This window comes from Desmodus rotundus, chromosome X (assembly GCF_022682495.2).
Source record: "Desmodus rotundus isolate HL8 chromosome X, HLdesRot8A.1, whole genome shotgun sequence".
Taxonomy (NCBI): Eukaryota; Metazoa; Chordata; class Mammalia; order Chiroptera; family Phyllostomidae; genus Desmodus; species Desmodus rotundus.
In genome coordinates this window covers 95057952-95074363 of record NC_071400.1, presented here as the reverse complement: position 1 = coordinate 95074363, position 16412 = coordinate 95057952, and the positions used below count along the sequence as shown (strand labels likewise).

Below are 16412 nucleotides of genomic sequence, written 5' to 3'. Positions count from 1 at the left end.
ATTGGAGGACAACCAACAGCCGCTGCCACAATGAGCCGGAAATTGATCACTAGGATCTATCCTCCACGTGTTGTCCCCAAATACTGGTCCTTAGAACCAGTGCCAACCCACGACAAAGTGTTCATTGGGATTTGTTGAAATGTAAACAAATTTGTGCAATGCAGTGTTTTTTTAAATAGTTTTTTTAAAAAAGGAACTGTTCTGGGAACTTCCTTGTAGTTCCCTAAGACATTGTCCACTTCTGCCACCCTCAGACACATGGCAAACACCGTAGTGCTCATGCCTGGCCACCTGAGACCCCTTTGTCACAGAGCAGGGGGCAGCCAAAAAAGAGCATATCCACACTGTGGGAACACGGGAGCCGACTGACCAGGGAACTCGGGCAGTCAGCGTAGAGCACACGCTGATGATCTCAGAATCGCCCTGCCCAAGAGATAAAGGACTTGGTGCCTTTCTCCAATTCCCATTAGTCATTGACTGCATGTTGCTCCCAGGAGAGTTCATTCTCCAGCACCTCCACCTGTCCAGAGCACAGGTCAAAAAGGCTCTGTGGCCAGAGAGAGCCTTTAGGCCAGGTCACAAAGACAGAGGCTGGAGTTGGCAGGGCCCGGTGCTCGGGCACCGACAGTGCTGCCCGCTCCCACTGCTGACCCCCAGTCAGCTTTCCAGGTACAGCCATAATGTTTCATGCATATCCTAAGAGACATTTTTGTGTATAAAAATATAAATACATGCAATACATTTCTTTCTCTTTTTTTCATTTGTACAAATGGGATTATTCATATACACTTCTCTGCACTTTGGTTTTTGTACTTAACAGTATTGTCCTGGAGGTATGTAGTTGTGGTCGTTCCTTGAATTTCCTCCACTTGGCTGTCTTTATCACGAAACTGTTCAGACTTAAAGAAAAAGAGCTGCAATGGCTTGGCTGAAAGAATGCAGATTTGTGTTGAGCTTATGGATTTAAAAAGCAAGCTGTCTGTTGAGACTGCAGAGATCTCAACAAGGCATTTCAGGATGGTGTGATTTTCTTGTTAAAATAAATGGGAATTTGCTGGGTGATAAACTCGGGCAGTGTGTGGGCTGATTAGACAACAGGATATGCAATCAATGAATTGACCTCCTAGGATGGCTGCAGTAGCTGAAGGCAGCTGTCACCGGGGTAGTGCATTCACAGCCTGCCCTGCACACAGGCATCAGGAATCTTGGGTTCAGGCCCCAGCTCTGCCATTGACTTGCTGTGTCATTATTGAAGGCTCTTGATCTCTCAGGGCCTGTGTTTTCTTTTCTGCTAGGTGAGAATGGTAATGCCTATCCTAACCTCTCTCAATAAGTTAGATGCATAGACCACCGGGGAAGGGGGAGAGCAAACCCAAATGTCTTCAGTGGCTATGTGGTCAAGTACCCGAGTCAAGTGAGGTTGCTGCCAGTAATAGGGAATAGTGGCGACTATAGCTAAGAGGGGAATAAATTACACTCCCATCTCCCAGGTTTAAACCTGTAAACAAATACTTCCCTGGCCAAACAAAGCATATCTGTGGGCTACTTGCAGCACTTCAGCAAGAGTGTGCATCCTATACATTTGTGTTATGATTTCCACGTAGAGGAGATGGCACCACTGTGCTTACTAAGCCTCATCTTGGTTGACTTTCAAAAACTGCATCTCCCACTTCAGCTCTCCCTCCCCACACCAGTCAGGAGAAGTTGTGTTGGGCTGTGGGGATGACTTTAAAATGTCAGTGCCTTTAAACCACAAAGGTTTGTTTCTTGCTCTTACTACGTGTCCCTTGTGGGACTGCTCTACCATGTGGAAAACCAGATGCTGATCACCACGTCCTCGCTCATGCAGTCTAATGGGGCTGACCATCTTGGCCCTCACATCGTCCAAATGCTGCTATTGCTGGGGCTCAGGGAAAGGAAGGAAAAGTGTGCACAGGCTCTTAAAGGCCTCTGCTTGCATTTCATTGGTCAAAGCAAGTCACGTGGCTTGGGTACACTCAATGCCATCCTAGGCTGTCTGGAAGGAGGACTGGAAGTACCTGTGCACAGCACTGACGAGGCACACACTCCTTCGGACATGCAACCGTGTGCCTTCCTTTCTTCTCCTTCTACAAGTCACTGGACATGGACATTCCACAGTTGGATAAGCTCATTACTTCATAGTTTTGACAGTCACTGAACCTGCAGGCTGTTTCTTCTTCCTTGTTGCCATGGCACTCAGTGCCTAAGCTCATTATAGCCTAAGCAGTGGCAGAGCGGTGGGTTTGTCCGTTTTCTATCTTCTGCTGTAACCAGGGGTTCTCAGTTTGGGGTCCATTCTCTGGCAGTTTTTAAAAAGGCTTTATTTTTTACAAAAGAAGTTGTAGGTATACAATAACATTGAGAGGAAGATACAGAGATTTCTGATATCCCCCTGCCCCCTCACATGCATAGCCTCCCCCACGATCAACATCACACACTAGAGTGGTACATTTAAAAAAAAACCAATGATGATCCTACATTGATACATCATAATCACCCAAAGTCCACAGTTTCCTTAGGGTGGCTCTTTAGTATACATTCAATGGATTCAGACAACTGTATGATTACATATGTATTGTTATTATATCATAGAGTATTTTCACTGCCCTCTGTGAAAATACATACTCTCTGATACAGAGAGTAATACATACTCTGTGATAATACATAGCAGATAATCATGGATAGTAATAGATACGTATTATCAGAGACGATCCTCTCTGCTCTGTTCATCCTCCCACCCCATCCCAGCAAACCACTGACCTTTCTACTGTCTCCATAGCTTTGCCTTTTCCAGAATGTCACATAGTTGGAATCACACAGTATGTATCTTTTCAGATCGGCTTCTTTCACTTAATAATACACATTTAAGGTTCCTCTACGGATTTTCATGGCTTGACAGCTCATTTCTTTTTAGCACCAAATAATATCCCATTGTCTGGATGTGCCACAATGTATTTATCCACTCACCTAGTGAAGGACATCTTGGTTGCTTCCAAGTTTGGAAATTATGAATAAAGTTGCTATAAACGTTCAGGTGCAGGTTTTTGTGTGGACATAACTTTTCAACTGTTTTGGATAAATACCAAGGAGTGTGATTGCTGGATTGTAGGGTAAGAGTATGCTTAGTTTTTAAGTTGAATTTATTGGGGTGACATTGGTTAATAAAATTATATAGGTTTCAAGTGTACACTTCTATCAGACATCATCTGTATCATTGTGTGTTTACTATCCAAAGTCAGATCTCTTTCCATCACCATATATCTGACGCATTTACCCTCTCCTAACCTCTCACCCCCCTTTCCTTCTGATAACCAACATATTGTCTGTGTCTATGAGTTTTTATTTCTTTGTTTTTCTTGCTTGTTCACTTGTTGCTTTCAGTTTTATATTTCATTTAGGAGTGAAATCAAATGGTCTTTAACATATTTTGTTGAACTTATTTTGCTTAGCATGATATTATCAAGGTCCATCCATGTTGTCACAAATGGCAGTGTTTCGTCTGTTCTTGTGGCTGAGTAGTAGTCCATTGTATATGTGTAGCACGTCTTTACCCAGCCACCTATCAGGGGACATTTCAGTTGCTTCCATGTCTTGGCCACCATGAATAGTGCTACAATGAACATAGGGGTGCATATGTCTTTGTGAATAAATGTTTTCAATTTTGGGGGGGTAGATACCCAGAAGAGGGGTTGCTGGGTCATGTGGTAACTCTATTCTTAATTTTTTGAGGAACTGCCATACTGTTTTCCATGGTGGCTGTACCAGTCTACATTCCATCCAGCAGTGAATGAGGGTTCCCTTTTCTCTACAACCTCTCCAACACTTGTTATTGGTTGACTTGTTGATGATAGCCATTCTAACAGGTGTGAGGAGGTATCTTGTTGTAGCTTTGATTTGTATTTCCCTAATAGCTAGTGAAGTTGAGCATCTTTTTATATATCTAGCTTTGTAAGAAGCTTTCAAACTGTCTTCTAAAGTGGCTGTACCATTTTGCATTCCCACCAGCAATGAATGAGAGTTCTTGTTGCTCTACGTCCTTGCCAGCATTTGGTGTTGGCAGTGTTCTGGGTTTTGGCCATTCTCTAATATGTGTGTAGTGGTACCTCATTACTGTTTTAATATGCATTCCCCTGATCACATATGCCATGAAGCATCCTTTCTTGTGCTTAATTGCCATCTGTTTATCTTCTTTGTTGAGAATTTTTGCATACATGTTCATGAGAGATATTGGTTTGTTCTTTTCTTGTAGTGCCTTTGTCTGGTTTTGAGTATTAGGGTAATGCTGGCCTCATGGAATGAGTTAGGAAGGATTCCCTTTGTTTCTATCCTCTGAAAGAGATTGCTAAAACTTGATATACTTCCCTTGAATGTGTTTTAGAATTCGCCAGTGAACCCATCTGAGCCTGTTGCTGTTTTGGAAGGCTATCAACTATTGATTCAATTCCTTTAATCGATATAGGCCTATTCAGATCATCTGTTTTTACTTGTGTGAGTTTCAGAATATTATGTGTTCCAAGGAATTGGTCCATTTCATTTAGGTTATAAAATTTGTGGGCATAGAGTTGTTCATAGTACAGTTGACCCTGGAACAGCACGTGTCAATTGAAAAAAATCCACATATAAGTGGACCTGCACAATTCAAACCTGTGTTGTTCAAGAGTCAACTGTATTCCTTTATTATCCCTTTAATTTCCGTGGGATCTACAGGGATATGCCCTGCTTCATTTCTGGTATTAGTAATCTGTGCCTCTCTCTTCTCTTAGAGTTCTCTGTTCCTATTTTCATCTTTTACTCTTTTCTTTCCTTTTGTGGTTTTTATTAAGCATTTTATATAATTCCATTTGCTCTCCTTTTTAGCACATCAATTATACTTTTTTAAAAACTTTTTTAAATCATTGCTCTAGAGTTTGCAATATACATTTACAACTAATCCAAGGTCACTTCAAATAATACTATGGTACTTCATGGGTAGTGTGAGTACTTTATCAAAACAAAATTCCTAATTCTTCCCTCTTGTTTCTTCTATTATTGCTGTCATTCATTTCATTTATATATAAGCATACATAAGTATGTATATACACACACACATAGCATATATACACACCTAAGAAATATACACAAGCGTACATAATTGAATGCATTGTCACTATTGTTATTTTGAACAAACTGTTATCTGTTAGATCAATTAAGAATGAGAAAAATAAAAAGTAGAAAATAAAAATAAAAAGTAAAATAACCTTATGCCATACACAAAAATCAACTGAAAATGTATTAAAGACTTGGATGTAAGACCCGAAGCCATAATTTCAGAGAAACCACAGTGGATAAGCTCCTTGACATCGGTCTTAGCAATGATTTCTTTGGAGTTGACACCAAAAGCAAAGGCACCAAAACAAACATCAATAAATGTGAGTACATCAAACCAAAAGGCTCTGCATAGAAAAAGAAGCCATCGACAAAACAAAAAGGCAACCTAAGGGATGGCACAAAATATTTGAAAATCATATATCTGATATTTGAATGACTTTATCCTCAAAATATATAAAGCACTCATACAACTTAATAGAAAACAAAGGATCTGATTAAAAACTGGGCAGCGAATCTGAAGGAACATTTTTCCAAAGAAGACATACACATGGCCAACAGGTACATGAAAAGATGCTCCACATGACGAATCATCCGGGAAATGCACATCAGCACCGCAATGAAATATCACTGCACATCGTTTAGAATGACTGTTAGCAAAAAGACAGGAAACAACAAGTGTTGGCGAGGATGTGGAGAAATAACAACCCTGTGCACTATTGGTGGGATTATTAATTGGTACAACCACTGTGAACAATGATAGAATGTCCCTCCAAAATTAAAACTAGAACGACTCCGTGACCCAGCAATCCCACTTCTGGGTATACAGCCAAAGGAAATGAAGACAGGGTCTTGAAGAGATGTCTGCACTCCCGTGTTCGCTGCAGCACTATTCACAATAGTCAAAACACCGAAACAACTTGTGTGCCCATAAACATGAATGGAGAAGGAAATGTCATATAAATGCGCAATGGAATATTATTCAGCCACAAAAAGGAAATCCTATCATTTGCAACATCATGGGTGGACCTTGAGGGCATTATGCTGAGTGAAATAAGCCAGACAGAGAAAGATAAATACCATACGATGCCACTTATATGTGAAATGCAACCCACCCCAAATATGCACACAGAGAACTGATTGGTGTTTGCCAGAGACAGGGGGTGGGGGATGGGCAAAAGGGTGAAGGTGGTCAAAAGGTAAGAACTTCCAGTCATAATGAATTCGTGGGGATATAATATATAGCACGGTCACTACAGTTAACAGTTTATATTCTATATTTGAAAGTTGTTAAGAGTTTTCATATAAGCTCTCATCACAAGAAAAAGATGGAACTATGTGTGGTGACGGATGTTAACTAAACTTATTGTGATCATTTCAGAATACATACATACATCAAATTATTATGTTGTACACCTAAAGCTAATACAATGTTATATGTCAATGATATCTCAGTAAAATATTTAAAAATTTTTAAAGTAAAATAAAAAGTAAAAAAACATTAAAGTAACACTGGTGTTGGAATTTAGCTTCCAAAAGAGGTAGCTGGACAGGTTAATAAGACATACTGGCAAATGAGGGGTTTTGCTTTCAGCTTTATAATTAGCTCAGGTTTTCAAATGATCGCATTTCAGAGTTGTCTTTTAGCCTATGGTTAGGCCTCATCCTCTTTGACCTCAGTGTCTCACAGGTAACTTGATAGAGTTCACCAGCTCTGTCGCTAAGCACCACCCATTGTTGTGGGATGTGCTGCAGATTTTCCCAAAGAACCACACCTGTAACTGTGCACAGCGAATGCACTCAGACATCCTCAATTTTTACTTGGGGGAGACCAACCGTAAGTGCCCCTTGCACTTATATACACAGATACCTTAAAGCAGGGGTGGGAATGTAAAGCATAATCTAATTCTCTTTCCTACAGAGTTTCTATTTTATTCAAAACCTATTTTTACGCTAGTAAGAATCCTGCTTTTTTTGGCCAACTACTTGTCTTGCATGTCTGACTTTGCAGAACCTGGGGGAAGCATAGCATACCAATGAAGAGATTTAGAAGTAGTTTACAAAGCTTACTTGCTCTTCATTTCTCTGTGATCTCCTCTACCTCCTAACACCAGCTGGGAGAATACAGATTTTCAGTTCAGGTGGGATAAATGTCCTGGAAGGGTGTGCCCAGAGCAATGAGCAAATAGGTAAATGTTTCCAAACTACTTGAAGGTTTAAAAAAAATGATCCCGAAGAAAAATCGTATCATACAACTCTGGCATTTTCGTAAAGAAAATGTTTTTTAAAAAACCATCCGAGTCATGTTTGAATTTGATAAAATTACATAAGATAGAAGCTATGTTTTCTTCAGGATGGAAATGAACCACTCAACACATCCATCCATACTACCCTGAACAATGAAATTGCAACAAAATGACCAAACTCTGAACTGAAAAATAAAGTAATAAAATGAAAGTATTTATTTTACCTTCACTTATTTCTTCTTTGCTGGTCTTCCTTTCTTTAGGTAGATCTGAGTTTCAGACTTCTTATTTTCCTTCTCTCTAAAGAACTTCTGTGAACATTTCTTGCAATGGACGTCTACTGGCAACAAAGTCCCTCAATGTTTGCTTGTCTGAGAAAGTGTTCCTCCTTCACATTTGAAGGATAATTTCACCAGGTACAGAACTCTAAGTTGGTGGGGGGTTTTTCCCTCTCCATACTTCAAATATTAACTCCAGTCTCTTCTTGCTTACATGGTGCTGAGAATTTGGAGGGAGTTCGTGTGTTTGTTCCTCTGTAGCGAAGGTGTCTTTTCCTCTGGCTTCTTTCAGGATTTTTTCTTTATCTTTTGACTGTCTGTGATTTGAAAATTCCCAGGTATAGGTTTTGTTTTGTTTTGTGGCATTTATCCTGCCTGGTTTCTTTGAGCTTCCTGGATCTCTTTGGTATCTGATGGTAACGTGGGGGAAATGTCATTGTTTCAATTATTTCTTCAGTACCTTTCTCTTTTTCTTCTTCTTCCGGTATTCCCATTATGTCTTTACACCTTTTGCAGTTGTCCCACATTCCTTGGATATTATGTTCTGGGTTCTTTGTAGTCTTTGTTCCCTGATTTTTGGTGTGCGATGATTCTATGCATATACCCTCCAGGTCAGAGATGTTTTCCTTCAGCTGTATCCAGTCTACTGATAAGCCCATCAAAGACATTATTTCTGTGTGGCGTTTTTGATCTCTAGCATTTCTGTTTTGCTCCTTCTTAGGATTCCCACCTCTGCTGACATTGCTTATCTATGGCTGCATGTTGTCTGCTTCACCCTTCAGAGCCCTTACACATTAATCATCATCGTTTTAAATTCCAGTTCTGATCATTCCTACGTCCCGGGAATGTCTGGCCGTGATGGTTGCTCTGTCTCTCTCTTCTGATTGGTTTTTGCCTCTTGGAACGCCTTGTCATTTTTCTTGGTGGCCGGACAGGACGTGCCAGGTGAATTCAGGAAGTGCTGTGCATGGGCTTGCAGCAATGTGGGCTGAGGTGCGGGGAGGGCAGGAGCTCTGTCGCCCTGTGACTGGGTCTGTCTCTGAGTGAGCCTGTGCCCCGGCGCTGTGCGCTGTACAAGGGCTCCAGTCTGCCCTTCCCACCCCTTACGTGATGCAGGACGCTGGAGTGGGCCGAGTGGGGCCTTTCCCTCCCTCAGGTCAGTTAGGCCTTGATAATAACCCAGTAGGCTAGGCTCTGGTTAACTGGCTTCATCTGAGGGCAGGCTTGGTTAAGAACACAGTGTTCTGAAGCATTTTAAAATGTTTCCCCTCCCTCTGCGGAAACTAGAGGGGATTTCCACCCCCAACACTTACTGTTATACCCTCCAACACTTACTGTTATATTCTGGGCAAGCTCCTGCAGGGAAATGTCACAATATTGTAGGGGCCCCGTGTGACTGGGACCCCCTGAGCTTTTAAGTCTCAGAGTTGTCCACGCTGAGCGCCCAGAAATATGTCATTTACCATTCCTGTTTCCTGCCCCAGCGCTGGTTCCCACAGTGTTTTCCGCTCTGAGGCTCTACCGCGGTAAGCCACAACTCCTTGTACTCCCTGCTCTCCAGTCTCGGGGGCAGCGGTTTGCTCCGTGTCCTCCCGTGTCACAGAGCATAGAAGAGTTGTTGATTTGCCAGTCTGTTCAGCTTTTTGCTTGTTGTTAGGATGGAGTGCTGACTCCCATGCCCCTTACATGTGGAACTAAACTCTGGCAGTTTTTTAAAAAAGATTTTATTTATTTATTTTTACAGAGGGGGAAGGGAGGAGAGAGGGAAACAGAGATGTGTGGTTGCCTCTTCTGTGCCCCCTCCTGGGGACCTGGCCCGCAACCCAGGCAATATGCTCTGACTGGGAATTGAACCGGTGACCCTTTGGTTTGCAGGCCAGCACTCAGTCCACTGAGCCACACCAGCTAGGGCTGGCAGTTTTTAACCTCAACAAACAAATAGAAGGTGTCCATGCATTAAAAGTCAAATAACCCTGCAAGACTTAGGCTCAAACGAGCCATAGTCCAGACCCCATCATTCCACACCTGATTGCACTTCCCAGAGACTACCATTTGCAGGTGCTGAGAAGGGTTATGGGGGAAATAAAGGCAACAGAGGGGTTAATGACTTCCCTCCTGGTGGAGGGAGCTGTAATTTTAAATAGAACGTTAAGAAGGTGGAATGTGAATACAGGAGGGAGAGAGTGATTTATGTGGCTATTTAGAGGGCAAGCTGTCCGGGGAGAGAAATGGCGAGTGCAAAATCCTGGGGGCAGCAGGGTACCCGGCTGTTCTGGATCATTGCTTCCCCCTTTACTGGTGCAGAGGAACCCCTGAGGGTCTTGTTAAAATGCAGATCCTGACTCAGTAGGTCTGGGGTGGAAGTGAGACACTATTTCTAATGAGATCCCAGATGATGCCGGTGCTGCTGGTCTAGGGACAGACCACGGCTACTCTGAGTAGCAAGGTCCTCAAAAGAGACCAACGGGGCTGGAGGAAAATGAGAGTGGCCAAGTAAACTGACCCAAAGTCAGAAAGGTAACAGGGGGCCAGGTCTTGCCATGCCTTAAGGCCACCCACTGTAAGGACTTGAGCTGTTGTTATAAATGAGATGGGAGCAGAAGAGTGCTGTAACCTGGCTTATGTTTTAGAAGTATCTCTGTAGGCTCTGTGCTGGGGATAAATTGTAGGAGGGCAAAGGAAGTTAGGAAGCCACTGAACCAATCCAGGTGCGAGAGGGTGGTACTTTGTACAGAGGCAGAAGCCGGTAGCACTGACCGCATTTCTAATGGATTGGCCAGAGGAGGGAAAGAGAAGAGTTGGTTGCGCACCTGGAAGGATGGAGTTACTATTTCTGCCCCATCTCTCACATCTATCTTCTCTGCCCAGGTCCACTGCCACTTCTGTAGTCAAGCCCCATTAATTCTCATTACTGTATCACCTTTGAACAAATACTGCAAATGTCTTCTTCTCGAAAAATGGCCTTTGTAAAGACCTTGCAGTTGCTTAGAGTTCATAGTCTAGCAGGGAAGGCCCCTCATAAACTGGCCCTTTCCCATGCTTCTGGGTCATCACTCTCCCTCGCCAACCCACGCCCAGGTCTTCATGACCTCCTCCTCATCGCAATGCACTTGGTGTGGGGGATGAAGAGCTGTGGGATATTTGCAAGTCCTGGCATGACTGCCGTAACGCCACCACGTTGTCTCCTGTTCAAGCACTTGAACTCACTTTTGAGGATGCCACTTTAAGAAAGCAGGCTATTTGCAAACCTTTCTTTACTATCCCTTCATTGTTATCACATTGCTGCCGCCAGTGCTGGTCCATGTGAAGTCAGTGAACCAGTAGCATCGGCACCACCTGGGAGCTTAATAGAAAGGCAGGTTCGTGGGCCTCACCTCACACTAGTGATCTGAATCTTAGAGTAGGGCCCAGGAATCTGTGCATCAGCAAGCTCCCTGGTGATTGTTACACACGCTAAAGTTTGAAAGGTAGTGTATACCACCACACTCCAATTTGAACAGCAGTACACTCTGACACCATATTCAGGAACAGCTCGTTCCTGGTTGCACACTGGATTACCGGGAGAGCGTTAAAAACACTCCCGGTGCCTGAGCCCCTCCTCCAGCGGTTTTGATTTAATTGGCTAGAGAAGGATCCAAGGGATTCCAATGTGCAGCCAGGTCTGAGGACCTTGGGAGTCTGACAGATGCACGCACATTCTATTTCCCATACACAAGCACGTATTCTGCCTTTTGCTGGTAGTTCTACCCGGAGTGCGTGTCCATGCCATCTGCATGTTGCCAAATCCGTCCTGCCTAGGAATAGACTGAGCCCAAATACAGCTTCTCCTCAAACTGGTCTCTGATCCTTTTCTTCTCTCAATTTCCTGAAGCCACACGGGTGGCTCCTACGGCACCCGGGGCCAAGTTAGACTCCTACATTGTTCTGTTTGTTAAAATAAGGACTCGTTCCATGAAGAAGTGTTTCTCAATCTGTGTGCTACGGAGAATTATTAACGTTCTGTCATGTACTGATGCCTACCTAGTGGAGCAACTATTCTTTGGCCAAAAAAACAAATTGAGAATTATTACACACCACATGATTGCTATCCATCACTCTCCAGGTTTTCTCCCGTCCCTAGACCCCAGATTCTTCTTTTAAGGTTTCAAATGTACTTTATTTCTTCGGTCATTCCGTATTCTGATGTGTACACAGTGCTTTCACTTGGCATCAGTTATGACTTGGTTTTGAGACAATTCATTATCACAGCAGCTGCGATGATTACTGATCTCCCCATTCCTTTGGGGAGACTCTGCTGACAGGGACAGGCTCATTCTATTCCAGTCTGTGTTGCCGTGCACGTCCATGTGGCAACACAGAAAGCGGCTCCGCCAGCTAATACAGCGCTACCGTATTCACCATGGAAATCAGGAGTTCGTGTCTGGTGGATCTGCCACGCTGTGAGTTGCTGACTGCCTCAAACCGGGAGACGACTCAGCACGTCTTTGGCCAGTGGACACCCGTGGAGCTGAAGACAGAACTGCAGCAACCGCAGCTGCCAGTTTGTTGGGACTCTGCCTTGAGTATCCTTACCAAGAACCCTGAAAAACTAGACCATAGCTTCTCCATCTCTTTATTATTACCCTTTTTTCATGGAGCTGAAATGTATATAACACAAAAGTAACATTTTAAAGTGAGCGATTGAGTGGCATTGAGTACATTCGTAGTGTTGCACAACCGCCGCCTCTCTATTCCAAACGTTTTCATCCTGTCAAAACGCAACCCTGAGCCCATTAGCTGTCACTCCCCTTTTCCGCCCGACCCACGGCCATTAGGCACGTTGTTATTCTTACTTCGAATCAATTTGCTCATCAGAAAACTGGGGATCACGCTTCATCGGGTTGTTCGGAAAAACAAAGCAGGTAACGTGCAAATTGTGGAACCTCAGGTCTAACAAAGGTTGGGTCCCTACTTCACTTGCCCCTCGCTCTCACCATTCTGGTGTCCGAGGGGTCAGGTTCGATACCGCTCAAAACAATAAAAAAGGCTTTGTAAATTCCTTCTTTAGAAGAATAAAAATCTCTCCCCCTCGTAAAGGTGGAACAAGAGTTACATATAAATACAATGAGCAAGAATCAATATAAAATTTGTTTTTATTTCAAAACTGTTTATTTTGGAATTATTTTAAATTTATAGAAACATTGCAAAGATTGTACAGCGCTCCTACACACCTTCACCCAGCTTCCCAACCGTGGCGCAGGTGTGTGTCAAAACCAGGAAGTTAGCATTGGCACATTCGCATGAAATGAAACCATGGACTTTATCTGGATTTCACTTTTCCCACTAATATCCTTTTTCTGTTGTCCGATCCAATCCAGGGACCCTCATTGTAATTATTCATCCAGTCTGCTTAGTCTCTTCTGTGACATTTTCTGTGTTCCTTGCTTTTCACGGCCTTGACGGTTTTAAAGAGTACTGGCCAGGATCTCTCTAGAATGTCCCGCAATCCGGGTTTATCTGATGCTTTTCTCGTGACGGGACTGCAGTGATGGGTCTGGAGATTGCGAGAGGTGGAGTGCCCTTCTCGTCACATCAGATCACGTCGGGTAGCACACTGTACCCACGGAATTCGTCACCGCTGATGTTAACCTTGAGCACTTAAGTGATGTGGTCTGCTAGGTTTCCACTGAAAGTTATTAGCCCCTTTCTATACTCTGTTCTTTGGAAGCGAGTGGCTCATTTAGCCTCTACTCAGTGGGGGAGGATAAGGGGCCCCTCCTACAGGGGGCGGTATCGATAGATATTATTTGGAATTCTTTTGTAAGGAAGCTGTCTCTTCTCCCCATTTATTATTCAATCATTTGTCAGTATGGACTTGTGTGTATTTCTTTTGTATTTTGGGTTACACTCTGATACTACATTGGTTTCTTGCTCAAAGTGCCCCTTTTGGGCCACTGGGCTGGGAGCTCTTTCAGATTGGCTCCAGTGTCCCTCTGACTTGCCCCAGTCCTTCCGCACACCCATCTTAGCTTTGCATGTAAAATCTGGTTTCCTTCCCCACCTACGCACTGAGATTGCTTTAAGGTCCTTTACATTACAATGGTCTCTCGGCTGTCAGGCCAAAGTCTCCTTTTCTGTTCTTTGTTTACCAGACCTTTCTGTGACAACACTATTAATCTCTTTCCTTCAAATTCCATTTCATTTTCTAAAAGTTTACTATGGAATTTTCAAACACAAACAAAGCCAGAGAAAAGAGCATAAGGGGCCCCCAGGCATCCGGTTCCCAGCTCCCAGAATTTTCAACATTTTGCTGATCTTGTTTCACGCGCCACCTCTCCCATGCTCTGCCACTGGACTACTTTACAGGAAACCCAACCATAAAGGACAGCGTATGAGCGCAACCATAAAGAGTTCAGATAAGAACTGAAAAAAATCCCCAGAACCACAAAACACTCATTACTCCTAAAAATTTAATAATTTTTAATATCCTCTAACAGTCACATTCAAATCCCCTCACATTTTTAATATTGTTCAAATTACAATCCATACGAAGTCTACACAGTACATCTTATAACAGTTCTTCTCCTTGCTATCACCTATTCAACACGCACTTTTTGAAAGTCCATTTGTTGAAGAAACTGGGTTTTCTATCCTATCAAATTTCCCTCATTCTAGATTTCGTTGACTGTATGTTTAGTATGTTTTAAAATGTTAGTCTACTCCCTGAACTCCCTGTAAATTGGTATTTAAAGTCTTTTTTAAAAAAGTGTATTTTATTGATTATGCTTTTATAGCTGTCCCATTCTTTTTCTCCCCTTTATCGCCCTCCGCCCTGCACCCCACTCCCTCCAGAACCCCCCCCCACCTAGTTCATGTCCATGGGTCATACATATAAGTCTTTGGCTTCTCCATTTCCCACACTATTCTCAACCTCCCCTACTTATTCTGTAACTGCCATTTATGTTTCTTATTCCCTGTACCTTCCCCCCCCATTCTCCTCTCCCTCCCCACTGATAACCCTCCCTGTGATCTCCATTTCTGTGATTCTGTTCCTGTTCTAGTGGTTTGCTTAGTTTTTGTTTTTGTTTTTTAGGTTCGGTTGTTGATAGTTGTGAGTTTATTGTCATTTAACTGTTCATAAGTTTTGATCTTCTATTTCTTAGGTAAGTCCCTTTAACATTTCATATAATAAGGGCTTGGTGATGATGAACCCCTTTAACTTGGCCTTGTCTGGGAAGCACTTTATCTGCCCTTCCATTGTAAATGAAAGCTTTGCTGGATAGAGTAATCTTGGATGTAGGTCCTTCCTTGCCTTTCATGACTTCAAATACTTCTTTCCAGCCCCTTCTTGCCTGCAAGGCTTCTTTTGAGAAATCAGCTAATAGTCTAATGGGCACTCCTTTGTAGGTAACTGTCTCCTTTTCTCTTCCTGCTTGTAAGATGCTCTCCCTATATTTAATCTTGGATAACTTAACTAGACTCTTTTATATATACAGATACATATTTGAAAGAACATTTGCAATGCATTTGATATAGATATATGTATATACATATTTGTGAAAACATTTCATTGGTGCTCCTATCAGCTTCCTAATGCATCCCAGCAGAAGCCACATAGTCTGGTTGTCCCACTGTCCTCTTTGAGACACCTCTAGCTCCTGGTTTTCCTAGTCATTTCTCCTTCCTTTCAGACTCCTCTTATGCTTTGAAGCACTATTACAGATGTCCCCATCCCCCCCCCGCCCCACCCACCGCCTTTGCCCACCTCAACCCAGCCCCAACCCCCCCTTCCCTCTGGCCACGGCCACACTGTTGTCTGTGTCTATGGGTTATGCATGCAGGCTGTCTACACTGAGTTCCAAAGTCAAATATCTAGTGACTGACAGGATGTCACTGGATGTCCTGTGAGCCTTTCAAACTCAGTGTCCCAAATAGAATTATGCTTCTTCCCAAACCAGTTTCTCATTTTCTGTACCTCAATGGCTAGAACCACCATCCAAGACAGAAACTTGAGCCATCCTAGACTTTTTCTTTACCTGCCCCAAATTGCTAAGCCATGGAACGTCTATTTCCTCAATAGCTCAAGTGTGTCCCTCTTCTTCTCGTTGCTATAGCCTCAGTTCTTAAATTCAGACAAAAGGTACAAACGCATTATCCAGAGTCAGACATTCTCAAGCAGAGCTAGAACTAGAACCTAACCCCATGCTCCAGCCTGGAATGTACTGGAATCCTGCTGAGGGCTGTAAGTGGCTCCAGATTCTTCACAATGCTTGGAAACGGCGTGCCTTACCCACACTGACAGTATGGTTGTAGAGGCTGAGGTCAGCAGGGCAGAGCAGCAAAAAGTGGGGAGTTTAGGAGTCAGAACATCTGGCTTTGACACCCACTTCCACCACTGAAAGTGAGCCTGGCTCAGCGGGTTCATTTCTCTGTGCTTCAGGTTCCTCGTCTATAAAAATAATAATGTTCCTTCACCCCTTTTCTGAAATCCCCAAAGCTCTGGAAACTAGAAGTTATTTTTGTTGTTGTTGTTTTTTTAAAAATAATTTGTTTGGCAGCCTAACCTGACTTAACTGTAAGGATCTGATGACAAAACCTGACCTGAATGGAACTGAAAGTACAACGACATCTGAATTCTGGAACATGCCTGGTCTCACGGTTTGGAAAACGGTTGCGAACCTATAATAGCTACTTCATAGGTCGGTCATAGGTTGATTGCTAAAGAAATTAATATTTGAAAAGCAATTAGAAGAGTGTGTGGCCCACAGTAAGCCCTACATAAGCATTTGATAAATAAACATTT

General features: G+C 43.0%; 1 protein-coding gene across 1 annotated transcript in view; it reads right to left on the bottom strand.

Moving 5' to 3' along the window:
• GEMIN8 (gem nuclear organelle associated protein 8) overlaps nucleotides 1–16412 on the bottom strand; it is a 48964-nt gene that overhangs the window by 12639 nt on the left and 19913 nt on the right. The window lies entirely within an intron of this gene.